At 38.7% G+C, this 15,000-nt stretch overlaps 1 long non-coding RNA gene across 1 annotated transcript; it reads right to left on the minus strand.

The window, feature by feature from the left end:
* Positions 1–10,409: 10,409 nt before the first annotated feature.
* Positions 10,410–14,902, minus strand: LOC147027981 (uncharacterized). The gene is made up of 3 exons (XR_015057354.1): positions 11,082–14,902; positions 10,768–10,825; positions 10,410–10,534 (listed from the first exon to the last, which is right to left on the minus strand). It is a non-coding gene; the product is annotated as an uncharacterized LOC147027981 (long non-coding RNA).
* Positions 14,903–15,000: the final 98 nt, after the last annotated feature.

Genomic DNA, 15,000 nt, shown 5'->3' on the forward strand with positions numbered 1-15,000 from the left:
ACAAATTTCCCTGACAATATCTGCTGCTCTTCCTTCGCTCCAATTGGTTCTTCTGACCACGTCCTTGTTAAAGTGGACATCTCTCTGGCTGTCATCAGAGAACCACCTCACCGCCGTCGAGTCTGGCATTTCACTCAAGCCGACTGGCAGGGTCTCCGAGCAGCCATCAAACTTACAGACTGGTCTCCTATCACTACTTTCTCAAACATCAACTCATCCTGGGAATTCTTTCAAAGAAACTTGCTCTCCCTCATGCACAGATTTATCCCCTCTCGTGTTCAGTTGTCTTACCCTTCCTCCCGCCCTTGGTTTACTGAAGCTTGTGGCGAGGCAGTTGTCCTGAAACAACTTGCCTTTGCCTCATGGAAAGCAAACCCAACTGAGGAGCAATCTCAGTTCTTTCCACAAAGCTCGGAACAAGTGTGTATCTACCCTCAGGAGAGCCAGAAAACAACATCTTTCTCATCTCAAGTCTGAACTCTCAAACCTCTCTCCCTCCTCAAAATCCTGGTGGCGTTTAATCAAATCTGTTTCTGGTGTATGTTCCCCCTCCATCCCCTCCCTTACCTCAAATGGTCGCACTGCTGATTCCACACGTGATAAAGCTGAATGTCTAAACTCGGTGTTTGCAGCTAAATCTTGTGTCCCAAACCCATCACTATCTCTACCCACTTTACCCAGTCGCACCCAACTGTCCCTGGACTCTGTATCCTTTTCTCCTGACAAGGTGGAGAGCTTGCTTTCAAACCTCGAGTCAGATTCTGCAACCGGTCCAGACGGCATCAGCCCACGTGTCCTCAAAGCCTGCTCTTCTGCTCTTGCTCCCCCTCTCTCTGTTCTATTCACCCTCTCATTTTCCCAAGGTCATCTGCCATCTGCTTGGAAATCTGCTAACATCACTGCCCTGCATAAAAAAGGTGCAAAAACAGATCCCTGTAACTACAGACCAATCAGCCTTCTCCCAATCATCAGCAAGGTTATGGAATCCATCATTGCTTCAGACATGAAATCCTTCCTCTTCTCCAATGGCTTGATTTCCAATCATCAATTTGGTTTCAGACCAGGTCACTCTACCCTGATATGCTGCTACTGCTCTCCCATCAATGGATGGAGGTCCTCAATGCCAGACAGGAAATCCGAGCCGTATCCCTGGACATATCACGTGCTTTTGACACAGTCTGGCACCCTGCCCTACTCACCAAACTCTCTTCCCATGGTATTCAAGGCCATCTCCACTCATGGCTCGCAGACTTCCTCTCCTGTCGCAGTCAACGTGTGGCCCTAAATGGAGTTCTTTCATCCCCTCTTCCTGTGCAGGCTGGAGTTCCTCAAGGTAGCGTTCTGGGCCCTGTTCTTTTTCTGGTTTTCATCAATGATCTCTCGGACTCTCTGGAAAATCCTCTATTTCTCTTTGCCGATGACTCCACCCTCTGCCGTACCATCTGTCATCCCTCAGACCGGCAAGCAGCAGCTTCTTCGCTCACTGCAGATCTGGATAAAATCACAAACTGGTCCAACACGTGGAACATGTCTTTCAATCCACACAAATCTCACACTCTCACTATGTCTCTTCGAAAGGACCGTTTACAAAACCCCCCATCCACTTTCTCAACAATCCTCTGGAAGAAGTCTTTTCTTTCAAGCTTCTGGGTCTCACTATCTGCCATGACCTTTCCTGGGAAAGTCACATTTCCAACCTTGCCTCAAAAGCCAGTCGCCGACTGGGAATCCTCCGTCGTGCAAAGTCCTTCCTCGGCCCTCTTGAGCTCCTGACTACTTACAAAGCTTTTGTCCGTAGCCTGATGGAGTACTGCTCTCCCCTCTGGGCTGGTGCTCCTGCCTCCCACCTTTCTCGACTTCACGCTGTCGAAACCAGGGCTTTAAGATCATTGGCATCTCCCGCAATGAAGCTGAGTCTTTGGGCCTCTCACTCAATCACCGCAGGTTGGTCGGTGGTCTTTCTGTCTTCTACCGACTCCTCTCCAGCCTTGCCCCCCCTGCTCTCTCTGCGATTTGTCCCAACCACATTTCCACAGGGCGCTCAAGGTCCGCCAACAACCCCCTTCTGGTAAAACTACCAAAATCACGAATCACTGCTCATCTTCACTCTTTCATTCCTCTTTTTTTCCCGCCTTTGGAATAAACTTCCTCACTCTATTCTTTCCCATTCTTCCCTTCAGGCTTTCAAAACAGCTGTTCACCACCACCTCTTATCTTCCCCCATCCAAATCCTCGATCTTTTCTACCCCCGATAATCCACCCATGCCCACTTCCTTCAATTCTCCTGCTTTCCTTCCTGAAAGTCCCTGTAATGTCCATCTTCTCCTCGCCATGTTCCCCGTCCCATCCCCATCCCTCTCCCTTCCACAGTTCACCTGTGTCTGTTCCCCAATGTTTTGTCCCTTCCACTCCCACCCCTCTTGTCTCATGCCTCCTTGCTGTGAGTTGTGTGTTAGCTCTCATACGAGCCTCGACCAAGGTATACAAAAAAAAAAAAAAAAAAAAAAAAAAAAAAAATTCAAATGTTAAAAGATTTCAGTCAAATGACGGAGGAAGAATTAGAGCATATTGGAGAATTAGAATATCATGATGAAGAATTATTTCAACAACTGGAAGAGATTAATCGACCCCCTGATTATATTGTGAATGCTCTTCAAAACAATGAATATTCAGCGGATTCAAAAACCAAAGCAGGACTCATTCCAACAGAACAATCAGCAATATTTCATCTTGTTCAAGAAAAGGTATTGATATTTAATGATGAATTAAGGTTCTTGGGTTCTGCTCAACCCCCTGTTAAACTAACTCCGAGATTAATGTTTCTTCTCACAAAAGATGGAAGACAAGGTTCAACTGTGAGGGATGAATCAAAGTATATTGATAAACCATTGGATATGGAAAATAATGATGATAGAGTATATATTGATCTGCTGAACACTCTAAATTATAAGGTTATTCTTTCTGGTAAAAGTAGGAAGAATGAGAAGGAGAAACACATTATTCAGGCTTTAAGTATCCTTGGTTCAGGTGTTAGTTTTCTTCCAAATGACCCATCGCAATTAGTTAATAGACTGTTATTGTTGTTAGGCAGTAAGAAGGCTGGAAATAACAATTGTTTTAATGAAGCATCAGCCATTTTAGACCAGTTGATGAACATGAAAATAATTAATAAATATCAATATAAAGACATTTTATCTCATATTAAATAAGATGAGAAGCACAATCCTTAGTTTCAATTTCACAACAAGCGACCACACATCTTCATTCCCATACCCACTACAACTTGACACAACAAAAGAATATGAGGCATCTTTATTGTCCATGGAAACTTATAATACCTTATTTAATATAACCGAGAAAAATGACAAGTTTAGTTATAATCCGGGAAGTGGATACAAAACGATAACAGTCTCACCCGAGCATATGAGATTTCTCAAATATCTTCCGAAATTGCTCGTCTTATGAAAGAACAGGGTGATGAACCAAAAAATATTGTTATAAACATTCAAAAACATACTTCAAAATCAACGATTAAAGTTAAAAATAACTACAAGGTTGATTTCACAATTGATAATTCATTTAGAGAGTTATTGGGTTTCTCCTCAAAAAAGATTGAAACTAATGGGACGTTTTACAGTGATAATGTCATTCAAATATCCTCAGGAATAAATTCGGTGTTAATTCACTGTGATTTGATTGATGGTGCTTATAATGATGGGAAAAAAACAAATACAATATTTTCATTCAGCGCATACTCAACCCCAATTGGTTATAAATTCAATATGGAACCCAAAAATTTGGTTTATCTACCTGTGTCAGGAAAAACCATACACAGAGTAAATTTTAGGATAACCGACCAAGATAATCGTGTGATTTCTTTTAATGGAGAAGTTATATCCATCAGAATTCACCTACGTGAAGTTTTCCAATAAATAAATACGATGGTTATCGTGAGGAAACACGAGTTGGGAAAATATAAAATAATTACAGGGGATGGGATGTTCCTTTCCCCATACTACAAGGGTGAAGGTATGTATCTTGGTAGAGGATACTATAAACCTAAGAGACAAAGGGGTGTTGGACATCAATTTAGAGGAGATGGGATAATTGATACTCTCATGGGTATTGGTTCAACTATTCTTAAACATAAAGATCTAATTGGTTCAACTGCTTCTGCTGTGGGAAATGTAGCAGGTGCCGTAAAGAGTATAAAAGATGCTCAGAAGGAATCTCATAAATTACAAGCAATAAAAGAAATTAAGAAAGGCAAAACTCAGTTGTCCCCCCAAGAACGACAGAAAATAATTCAAATACTTGGATCAGGGTTTCAAAAGTTTTAACATCTTTTTTTCCTAAATAAATACAAGTATGGAAGCAATTGATAGTATCTATGATTTGGATGATACTATTATCATCTCAAACTCCACTAAAAAAGAAGATTACTTCAAGGTAAATGCAATAACTGGAACAGACTGGAATACGAATGGTACAAAAAGTTTTGAAATAAATAATCAACAAACCTATTTGAATCTCTCCGAAAGTTTCTTGTTGTGTAAATTTAAATTCACTAAAGCTGGGAATAATACAAACGCTACACTTGTAAATGATTTCTTCTGGAAAATGTTTGATAGTGTGCGTTTGTATATTGGGACACAAGAAGTTGAAGCGGTTGATTATGTCTCTGCTGTATCTGAAATGATAAAATTTACACTCTATACATTCAGTGATAGAATGGGAAAGGGGTCTGCCGAAGGTTTTATTCCTGATATGTCAACGGGAACAAACACAGACCCTGGATATACTCAAAGGAAAGGAATGTATAATGATGATACAAAAGCAGAAAATAGTTTTACTGTGGCAGTTCCTCTTAAAGGTATATTTGGATTTTGTGATCATGATAAAGTTCTGTATGGTCTTAAAATTAGATTTCAACTACAGAGGAATGATAATGAAAATCGATTGCTTTTTGGTGTTGGTAGTGCTTTTGGTGAACAGAATAAATTTGTAATTGAGGAGATGAGTTGGTATATCAGTGAATATACTCCTAATCTTAAAACAGAAGAGATGTTGAATCGAAGACTTAACTCAAAGAAACCACTCAGTGTATCATACCTCAAAAGAAGATGTCAACACGTTAAACTCAATCAAACTACTTACACGTGGAATTTGGGTGTTCTGGAAGGAAAGCCACGATATCTGTGGATCATTTTTAAAAAGCCAGATGGTGATACTGCGACTGATAAGAATAATGCATTGAGTGATAATGCTAAGGTGAAACAACTTCGCGTTTCTCTAGATGGAACATTTTATCCACGAGATAGATTGGAAATTAATTGGGAAAAAAATGAATTTGCTGAAGCATACAAGTCTTACCAAAAGGTGTGTGAAAGTAATGGAAATAAAGAACCTATTTTGGATATGACAGCATTTAAAAGTTTGTATACAATCTATGCGTTTGACCTGAGTGCTCAAAAGGAAACTATAAAGTCTAATCGAGTGGATACTTCCCTATACATTGAAAGAGGAGAGAGTGAAGAAGTTGATACATATTGTTTGCTTTTGGAAGAAACAGAATTGCAGATTAATACAGATAATGGTGTGATGATTAGTCTCACATAATTTTTTGTTAAATAAATGAGTGGCAAAGTACCAACTGGGGTATATGTTAATCAAATCAATCTTCATAAACTATCATCTTGTGTTCAAAATCAAAAGCCTTGTACGATTAACGTTAATACAATTCAGAGAAAAGGAGCAGTAAGAATTGATGTTTTTCTCACAAGAGAACAGGTTAAAATCTTGAATGACACTGGCTCACTTAAAATTAAAATGACAAAACCAATGTTGAAAAAATATTCAATAAGAGAGACGAGTGGAGGATTTCTCCCATTTCTAATTCCTTTATTTGCTGGTTTAAGTGCGGTTGGAGCATTGACGGGTGGTATTTCAACAGCGGTGAAAACTGCCAACGAAAGGAAGGCTCAACTCCAGGCTCAAAAAGAATTGGAAAGACATAACAAAGAGTTGGAGAAACAAATTAGTGGAAGTGGTGTAATTGTAGATTTTGCTGAAAAACTTGAAGGTCTGCCTGATAAAGCGAGATTGTTAGTTGGAGATATGCTTTCTTCTATAGCACAAGCAGGTGTAAAATTAACGAAAAGAGGTAATGGATTATATCTTTCTAATAAATAAATGAGCATTGATGAGTGGTTGAAAGAATTTGGAAAGAATACAACATCAAATTTACAAGTTGTCAAATATTGTAAGAAATTAAAAATTCATAATGTGGTTATTTGTATGAGAGATGAATTAACAAATGTGCCAAAACATACAAAGAATATTATTATGAACTTAGAAGATAATAATGGGAACGGTTCTCATTGGGTTTGTATTTTTAATAGTCAAGACAAATATTATTTTGATAGTTTTGGTCTTCCGCCACCTGTTGAAGTCATAAAATTCTTACAGAAAGGTGTTTATCAAACATTTCAAGTCCAAGAATTAAATTCCAAGTGTTGTGGTCAATTATGCCTATATGTGTTATTTCAACTCAACAAAAATAAAAAAATTTATGATATTATTTTTAATCTAATATAAATGACTTATGTTGGTAAAGATGGTTCTATCTTTGGTGTATCTCAAGAACTGGATATTGATTTATCAAATTATTACACAAAGGCACAGGCTGAACGACATAAATATAATATAACCAAAAATATTAACATGAAAAATGCTTATAAATTAAAAAATTATCCAACCCCAACTGAAGCGAATGACTTGGTGAGATTAAGTGATTTATCACAATATATATACTTAAATAAAACGGCTGTGTATTCCAAAGATACAGAAGTGTTGATATTATCTCCAGGTCATACAGAATTCACAGTTCGAATTAAAATAAATTTTTATAAAGAAGGGCGTATCGTTTGTATGAGAATAGAACAATGGGGGTATGATATGAATGATTTAGGGTATAATTGGTCATTTAAAATTAACCTCGAAGACCTGGAACAATTAAATCAGTCTCGTAAGGAAGAATATTATCCACTTGGTATCGAGAATGAGTTTTGTGGGGCTACGATTAGTAAACAACAAATAAAAGAATTTAATAAGGGTAAATATAATAATGGTTTTGCCCTTGTTTATCTCATGAAAACAGAAAAAACAGGATTATATATAATAAGTAAGGAAATACAAAATGATTTAACTATGGGAAGATGGGGAGGTGTTTCGTGCCATAATATTATTCTAACATATATTTCTAATACATAAATGACAGCAAGAAGGCTTCAAGAAAATTATCATTTCTGTGTTCAAGCATACCTTCAAGAAAAGGGTATTCGGTATTTTAATAAATATGTTCTACAACATAAGAATGAGGTATTTTCAATAAAAGATTGGCATTATGCTGATGTTGATAAACCGACAACTTTAGATTTAATTAGAATGTTAAATAATGAAAAAATTATAAAGTTAAGAAAAGGTAAGGCTCTTTTAGAAATTCAAAAGAAATTTTATTGGTTTCCTGTTGTAAAAAAATTATTTTGGATACAGGAATAACAATAAATCCTGATGAATATATGTATAATATTCTATGGGGTGTAAGCGATTCAAGGATAGTAAGGGATGAGGAAGGAGTTGAAGAAGAGAGGGAAGAGGAGGAAAAGGAGAAGAGAGAGAAGGAGGAAAAGGAGAAGAGAGAGAAGGAGGAGAGGGAGGAAAGAGAGAAGAGAGAGAGGGAGGAAAGAGAGAAGAGAGAGAGGGATGAAAGGGACAAGAGAGAGAAGAGAGAGAGGGAGGAAAGGGAGAAGAGAGAGAAGAGAGAGAGGGAGGAAAGAGAGAAGAGAGAGAGGGAGGAGAGGGAGGAAAGAGAGAGAATGAATAAATATCAAAATATGGAAACCAGTGAGATTAAAAAAAGATTAAGGGTATTACAGAAAATAACTCAACCCACCGAGGAGGAAAACAAAGAATTGGTAAGTCTATTTGCAATACTTTCGACAAGACTATTGACATCGACAAGATATGGATTTTAATTCAAGTTTTTCATTTTTTTTTTTTCTTAAATAAATGGGGGAGAGAGTGAAGGCATTTCTAAGGATTCTTTATGTTTTAAAAATTAAGATTCAAATGTGCATGTTGGAAACTAAAAAGGTTTTTGCACTCTGCAGGAATTTTTCTCATAAATAAATGAGTTATTGTCTCAAATGTAAAAAGAAAACTAATACTAAAAATATTTCATATATTAAAAGTAAAAATAACAGGGTTATACAAAAAGGTATATGTTCGGTGTGTGGTTCAAAAAAAAATCAATTTATCTCCCAACACAAACTAGGAAGAGATATACAAAAGTTTTTATCAGGAAGTAAATTTACAACTACTGGAATACCAGGGGAATTACATCTTCCAGGGTATTCTTTCTGTGGTCAAGGCACAAACTTGGGTAAAAGATTAGATGAGGCAGACAATCCTAAATCCTGGAGTAAGCCTATCAATAGAGTTGATGAAGTGTGCATGAGACACGATATTGATTATGGGAATACCACAACGTTGGAAGAAAAGCATGAAGCCGATAGAGAAATGTTGTATAATTTGTCTCTGATACAAAATCCAACCTTGAGAGAAAAAGTTGATCGGTTCATTGTGAAGAAGATGATCAGTGCTAAATTGAAACTTGGACTTGGAAATTCAAAAAACTTGTAAGCTCTAATGATGTCATTAAGATTGAAGAGCAATTAGCTGATGAATTACATAAACCAATATTCACAAAGTTTCAGAGAAGGAAAGTTTATTCCAAGGAAGTAGATTATATCTGGTCTGCTGATTTGATTGAACTCAATAATGATAAGGGGTACAAGTATGCTTTAACCGTTATTGATTTGAGGAGTAGATATGTGTGGGTTGTCCCTTTAAAAAACAAAACAGGTAATACTCTTATGTTAGCTTTTCAACAGATATTTAATAAAAGTAAGAGAAAACCTAAAAAATTGTGGACTGATGAGGGTAGAGAGTTTTATAACAAGACATTTATGAATTTTCTAAAAAATAACAGTATTACATTATACAGTACCTTTAATGAAGGGAAGGCAGTTGTTGTTGAACGTTTTAATCGTACCTTAAAAGAGAGACTATATAAAAAATTCACACAACTCGGTTCACAACAATGGTCATCTTTTATTCAGGATATTGTGGATAAGTATAATGACACGATTCACACGGCAACAAATATGAAACCATCAGAAACATTTACAAAATTAAAATATGAAAAAGAGATTAATGTCAGAAAACCTAAGTTCAAAGTTGGTGATATCGTAAGAATATATCGGTGGAAATCTCATTTTGAAAAAGGTTATACGAAAAGATGGACCAACGAGCTTTTTAAAATTGTTGATGTAATAGATACGGTTCCTTGGACTTATAAGATATATGATTTGGAAGGGGAAGAGATTTTAGGTTCATTTTATTCACAGGAATTACAAAAGACAAAGATAAATTGAAATTTTTTGACTCCGCCCCTTTTTGGCTCCACCCACACAAGCCCCCGCCCACACAAGCCCCGCCCACACAAACCCCACCACACACGCCCCACAAGCTGCAATAAATTGAAATTTTTGACTCCGCCCCTTTTTGACTCCGCCCACACACGCCCTCCCACCGAAGCCCCGCCCACACAAACCCCACACAAACCCCACACAAGCTCCACACAACCTCCACACAAAAACTCCACACAAGCTTCACACACACAATCCCCACACAAGCTCCACCCATATTCATCATATTCACATAATTAGTGATTAGTTAATTAGTTCCCCACACACACAACATGTTTATTTAATTAAAAAATTATCCACCCATCCACACAAGCTCCACTCATCCACCCATCCCCCATCTCTCCACCCATCCATTTATCCACACAAACCTCATCCACATAAGCCTCATCCACATTCACCCCTCCCACACAAGCTCCACCCACATAAACCCCTGCCCATATAAACCCTGCCCACATAAACCCCTCCCACATAAGCCCTGCCTACACAAACTCCACACACATAAACCCCTCCCACACAAGCTCCACCCACATAAACCCCCGCCCACACAAGCCCCACCCACACACACACCCCGCCCACACAAGCCCCTCCCACACACACCCCACCCACACAAGCCCCCACCGAAGCCCCGCCCACACAAGCCCCGCCCACACAAGCCCCACCCCCTCATCCCCCTGTGCGCCCCCACCTTTGACCCACCACCTCCCTCATCCCACCCCCACCCTTCCCCACACACACACATGGGGAGGGGAGGGATGGGATGAGGGGGTGATGGGTCATTGGGGAGCGCACCTACCCCCCTCCCCCCAACCCCCCCTCTACATCTCTTTTATTCTTTTCTTGTAATTCAGAATCAAGTAATTGTAAACAAAACAAATATAATTTATTAATATTGAAAATATTAAATATTCATTTGCGAGAATGTACAATCTTTCCCAGCAATCTTCTTCAGATGTCTTGTGATTTCGAAACTCAGACACCATATTCTGTTTTGAAACAAAAAGTGGATAATAATTAGGTTCTATAAAGATAATTACATGGTAATATGAATAAGCCTCGTTGACCACTGAATTAACACACCAGGAGCCTGTCATCCTTTCAAGGTCAATAAAATGAATTCCAGTGTACTGACAAAACCACGTCCAAACTAATGATGCAACCAACATTAGACGACATTCTAAAGAGAGAGTGATATTAATAATAATTCAGAAATATTTACCTCCAGAAAATCATGTGTTGTACAAGATTGCTTCAACAGCTGATGTTGTGCGATAGTGCTGAAAAAAAAAATAATAAGTCAAGGGTATAGATGAAGAGACAGACAGGGAAAGCAACACACACACACACACACACACGCACACACACACACACACACATACACACACACATAGACACACACACACGTGCCTCACCATTGGTTTAATTCATTCGAGATCAGAGACCAGTCATTATAAATCATTGGCCTCTTCAATAAGAGCAGAGAGAGGTAGGTAGAAAGACAGACAGAGAGAGAGGCACACACACGTGTCTCACCATTGGTTTAATTCCTTCGAGATGAGAGGACGTGATAAGACTTCATGCCACTCATTGTAAATGTCTTTCAATTCTCTTCTAAAATCATTGATCTCTTCAATAAGAGTATTAATTTCATGAACCACGTCGTGATATGTAAACTCAATTTCTTCCAATGCCCTGTCAGGGAAAAAATATATATATATATATCAGAATTATCATGATTTAATTAATAATCATTTGCTTCATCGTTCAAAGAGAAAAGCATACACAAACTTACCAACTCTGTAGTGGGCTGTTGGCTTCATCGGAAGAAATATCGTCCATGCCTCAGTTGTAAAAATGAAAATCCCGTCTGGCAGAAACTTTGTCTGGCGAACCGCTTATAAAGCAACGATGAGGAGATTGCTTAATCATTGGGTGTGGGCACAGGAAATGACAAGCTTCTCTTAATGATCTCATCTGGCCACCGCCCGAGTTGCAAATCATTTTTGGACATAAACCACGCCATAAAAGTTTTGATTCAAATGTTTTCAGTTCGTGTTCTGAGATAAAATATAAACACGAGACCTTGTCTCACAGAATAGTTCCTATTTTTTCACAGCATGACAGTCCAAAACCACTTCCTCATTCACACAGCACGGCCGTGTCAAAAAACACTTCCTCATTTTCACGGCATGAACTGAAAACATTTGAAACAAAACTTTTTTTCTGGCATGGTTTATGTACAAAAATGATTTGCAACTCGGGCGGTGGCCAGATGAGATCATTAAGAGAAGTTTATCATTTCGTAATGGCACAAAAGGGGTATCTTAAAAAATATAAAGATTCAAATGTTTTGTTTTTCAATATTTTAGATGGGGATTATTGTGCAAAGAAAATTAAACTATTGAAGGAATTTGAGAATGAACAAATGTTTATAGGTTCAATGAGTGAGCTAAACAATATGCATTGGTTATTTGATAAAGAGTGCCCCGAGGCTTAGACGTTTCAGATATTTCTTTCGAATCACCTTTAACAAATCTTTATCTTGTTGTATGGGTTATTTGATAAAGAGTGTCCCGGGGCTTAGGCGTTTCAGATATTTCTTTAGAATCACCTTTAACAAATCTTTATCTTGTTGTATGGGCTATTTGAATAGAGAGCCCCTAGGTTAAAAGGGGAAATAAAAAAATGGCCATTTTTACAGCCATTTTTCCCTGCTGTGCAGGGGTTTGGCTTTTTCTTGAGGCAATGTTTTATGGCCGGATGCCCTTCCTGACACCAACCCTGGTCGCCTCTTACGACACACAGGGATATGGTACACCTATTCTAACCGGGGCATACACCGGGACCAGTACACTGGCACTCATTTTGCCGACCTCAGAAGGATGGCAGGCTGAGTCAACCCCCTGGTGTTAATTCAGCAGCCAACGGGATTTGAACTCAGGACCCTGGGATCCCAAGCCGCCACCCTAACCACTAAGCCAACACCAGGCTCCAGGTTAAAAGGGGAGACAAATAAATATACCTTGGGCTAAAAAGGGGATTTATTTTTTTAGGGGAAAAAAAAGAAAAATTTCATGGCTGAAAATCCCCCATTCATTTACATGGGGAAAAGTGAGCCAGAACCAGTATTCTTACCCTACTTAGGTGGTTGAATTCAGTGGCCTGATATGCAAATGCTCTTCGAATTTGAAGTTAATTGGATTTGATTGAGGATTTCGTAAATCTGGCCGATGTTGACCTTTTCGATTATTCGGTCCTTTTCGCCTGTTTACCTCAAAATTAATAGGTGCTTGAATTCAGCGACCTGACATGAAAATGCTCTTCAAAAGTTCAAGTCAGTCAGATAAAAATGGAGGATTTTAGAAATTCGGCCTCTGTTGACCTTTTGGTCTATGTTGAGTTTTTGGCCCATGTTTACCTCAAAATTAATTGGTGGTTGAATTTGGTGACCTGATAATGCAAATGCTCTTCAAATTTCAAGTCAATCGGAATGAAAATGGATGATTTTATAAATCTGGCCTATGTTGACCTTTTGGTCTATTTTGGGTGAAGTCTGAGGTGAGGTGGCGTTTCGGAATTGGCGCACACATTCGAATGGAGAATGGACACGCAAACTCCGATGGAACTGCCATTGTTGGCAGGAAGTGCTCGCATCGCAAACAGGCTGAAGACGCTCATAGAATGTTTCTCATTCTTATTTGCATGGTGTGCGAGTTTGCTTGCTTTGTGTAACTGAATGGAAAAGGTTAAAGTGAAGGTTAAAGGCATATGATAGACCTAACTACAAGAGTCCCATGAAACGCATCTTTCACCTTTTACCCACTCTACAAATGGAAGGGACGAACTAAGACATATATTATTGAAATAACTGCATTGGGATCGCTGTATGTTGTGCGCCATTGCTTTGGAGGCACGCAGTCTTACAGAACCGCAACAATATAATCGGCTTGTTCTTGTCACCCACCCAACTCATCCACCAAGTTTTGGTATAATCCGTCCACAACTTTTTGAGATATCGTGCTATTAATATATCGTTTTTGGCCCGATCTCTCAATGGTGAAGAATCACTTAAAATTCTCATTTCCAGTTTTTCATCAAAATCAAACAAAGTCGTCTTTGTCATAATCTTGAGTGATGGAGATTAAAAAAACAAAAAACCCCAAAAACCAACTACCAGTCATTCCACATTTTTATTCTCAAATTGGCATAGGTCACACCCATCATGGCAACCCGAACACACCCTCACCCTAACACCACATTCGTTGCGAGTTCATAGCTGTGATCCTGTCAAATTGGATGGGAATACTAGTCGTGAGCAATGCTCCTCTTAAATAACCAAATATTTTTTCCCTGTATGACAATATTAATCCTCATAACTGTTATGTTGCTCTTCTCGGGAATCACATCACGGGGACTCCCCCAACAAGTGATGGATTTGCTTTCTTACCGTAAGCAGAGTGGGGATCACTACCTGGATGAACAAGCAAATTTCGACGAACCTCGACAATCACCCAGAGATGATGTGATGAAGTAAGTTCTGGATGTTCCTAAATATGGTGGAAAGATAATATAAAATAAGGGCAGATTTAAATTTCAATCTCTTGCTCTGTCCGTTTATTTGTATCTCTTACTGTGATCTGAAGTCTTTTAACAAGGGTTAAAACCTTGTTAACCCCCCATTTTGACACATTAATTATTTGACCTAATAATTGTCAAAAATTTTTGGAACAGTATATTTATTTTGTTAATGCGAACGTCAAGTACAAAAAAATATATTAAATAAAACAATGTATAAACATAGTCGGCCATATGTGTCTGGTGTTGACTTAATGATTCGGGTGGCATTCTCTGGATCCTATGATCTTGAGTTCAATTCCTGCACGGCTGTTGAGTTATTACCAGGTGGGGTTGACTCAGCCTTTCATCCTTCCATGTTTTGCAAAATGAGTATCAGCTTGCTGGGAATATTGAGCCATTCGACGACTATCCCTGCGTTGGAGTGGTGACCCTGCCAGGATTGTGCTCAATCGCCGAGGAAACTGTTTCAGCAGCACGAACGCTCTCTCCAGAGTATGGTCTCAATGGATGGATGGATAGTCGGCTAGGAGCAGATCTGAGCTTTTGTTCCGTTGCAGGGGTGCTATTTATCTACACTTGAATAAGTTTCAGAAACATATTTTCTCATTATAACCTCCGCCATCGAAGGTGAAGGAGGTTATGTTTTCACCCCCTTTCTGTCTGTTTATTTGTCTGTGTACAGGATATTTCAAAAAGTTGTGGACGCATCCCGATGAAATTTTGTGGACAGGTTCGGGGTGTGACAAAGACTAACTGATTAGATTTTAGGGATGATCCGGATCCGACTACTAGAATTTTTAAAGTGATTCTTCACCATTGAGAGATCGGGCCAAAAACGATATATAGCACAGTATCTCAAAAGTTTGTTGACGGA

The sequence above is a fragment of the Eptatretus burgeri genome, chromosome 4, assembly GCF_056783735.1.
Source record: "Eptatretus burgeri isolate ZD-2024b chromosome 4, Ebu_testis_v1, whole genome shotgun sequence".
NCBI lineage: Eukaryota > Metazoa > Chordata > Myxini > Myxiniformes > Myxinidae > Eptatretus > Eptatretus burgeri.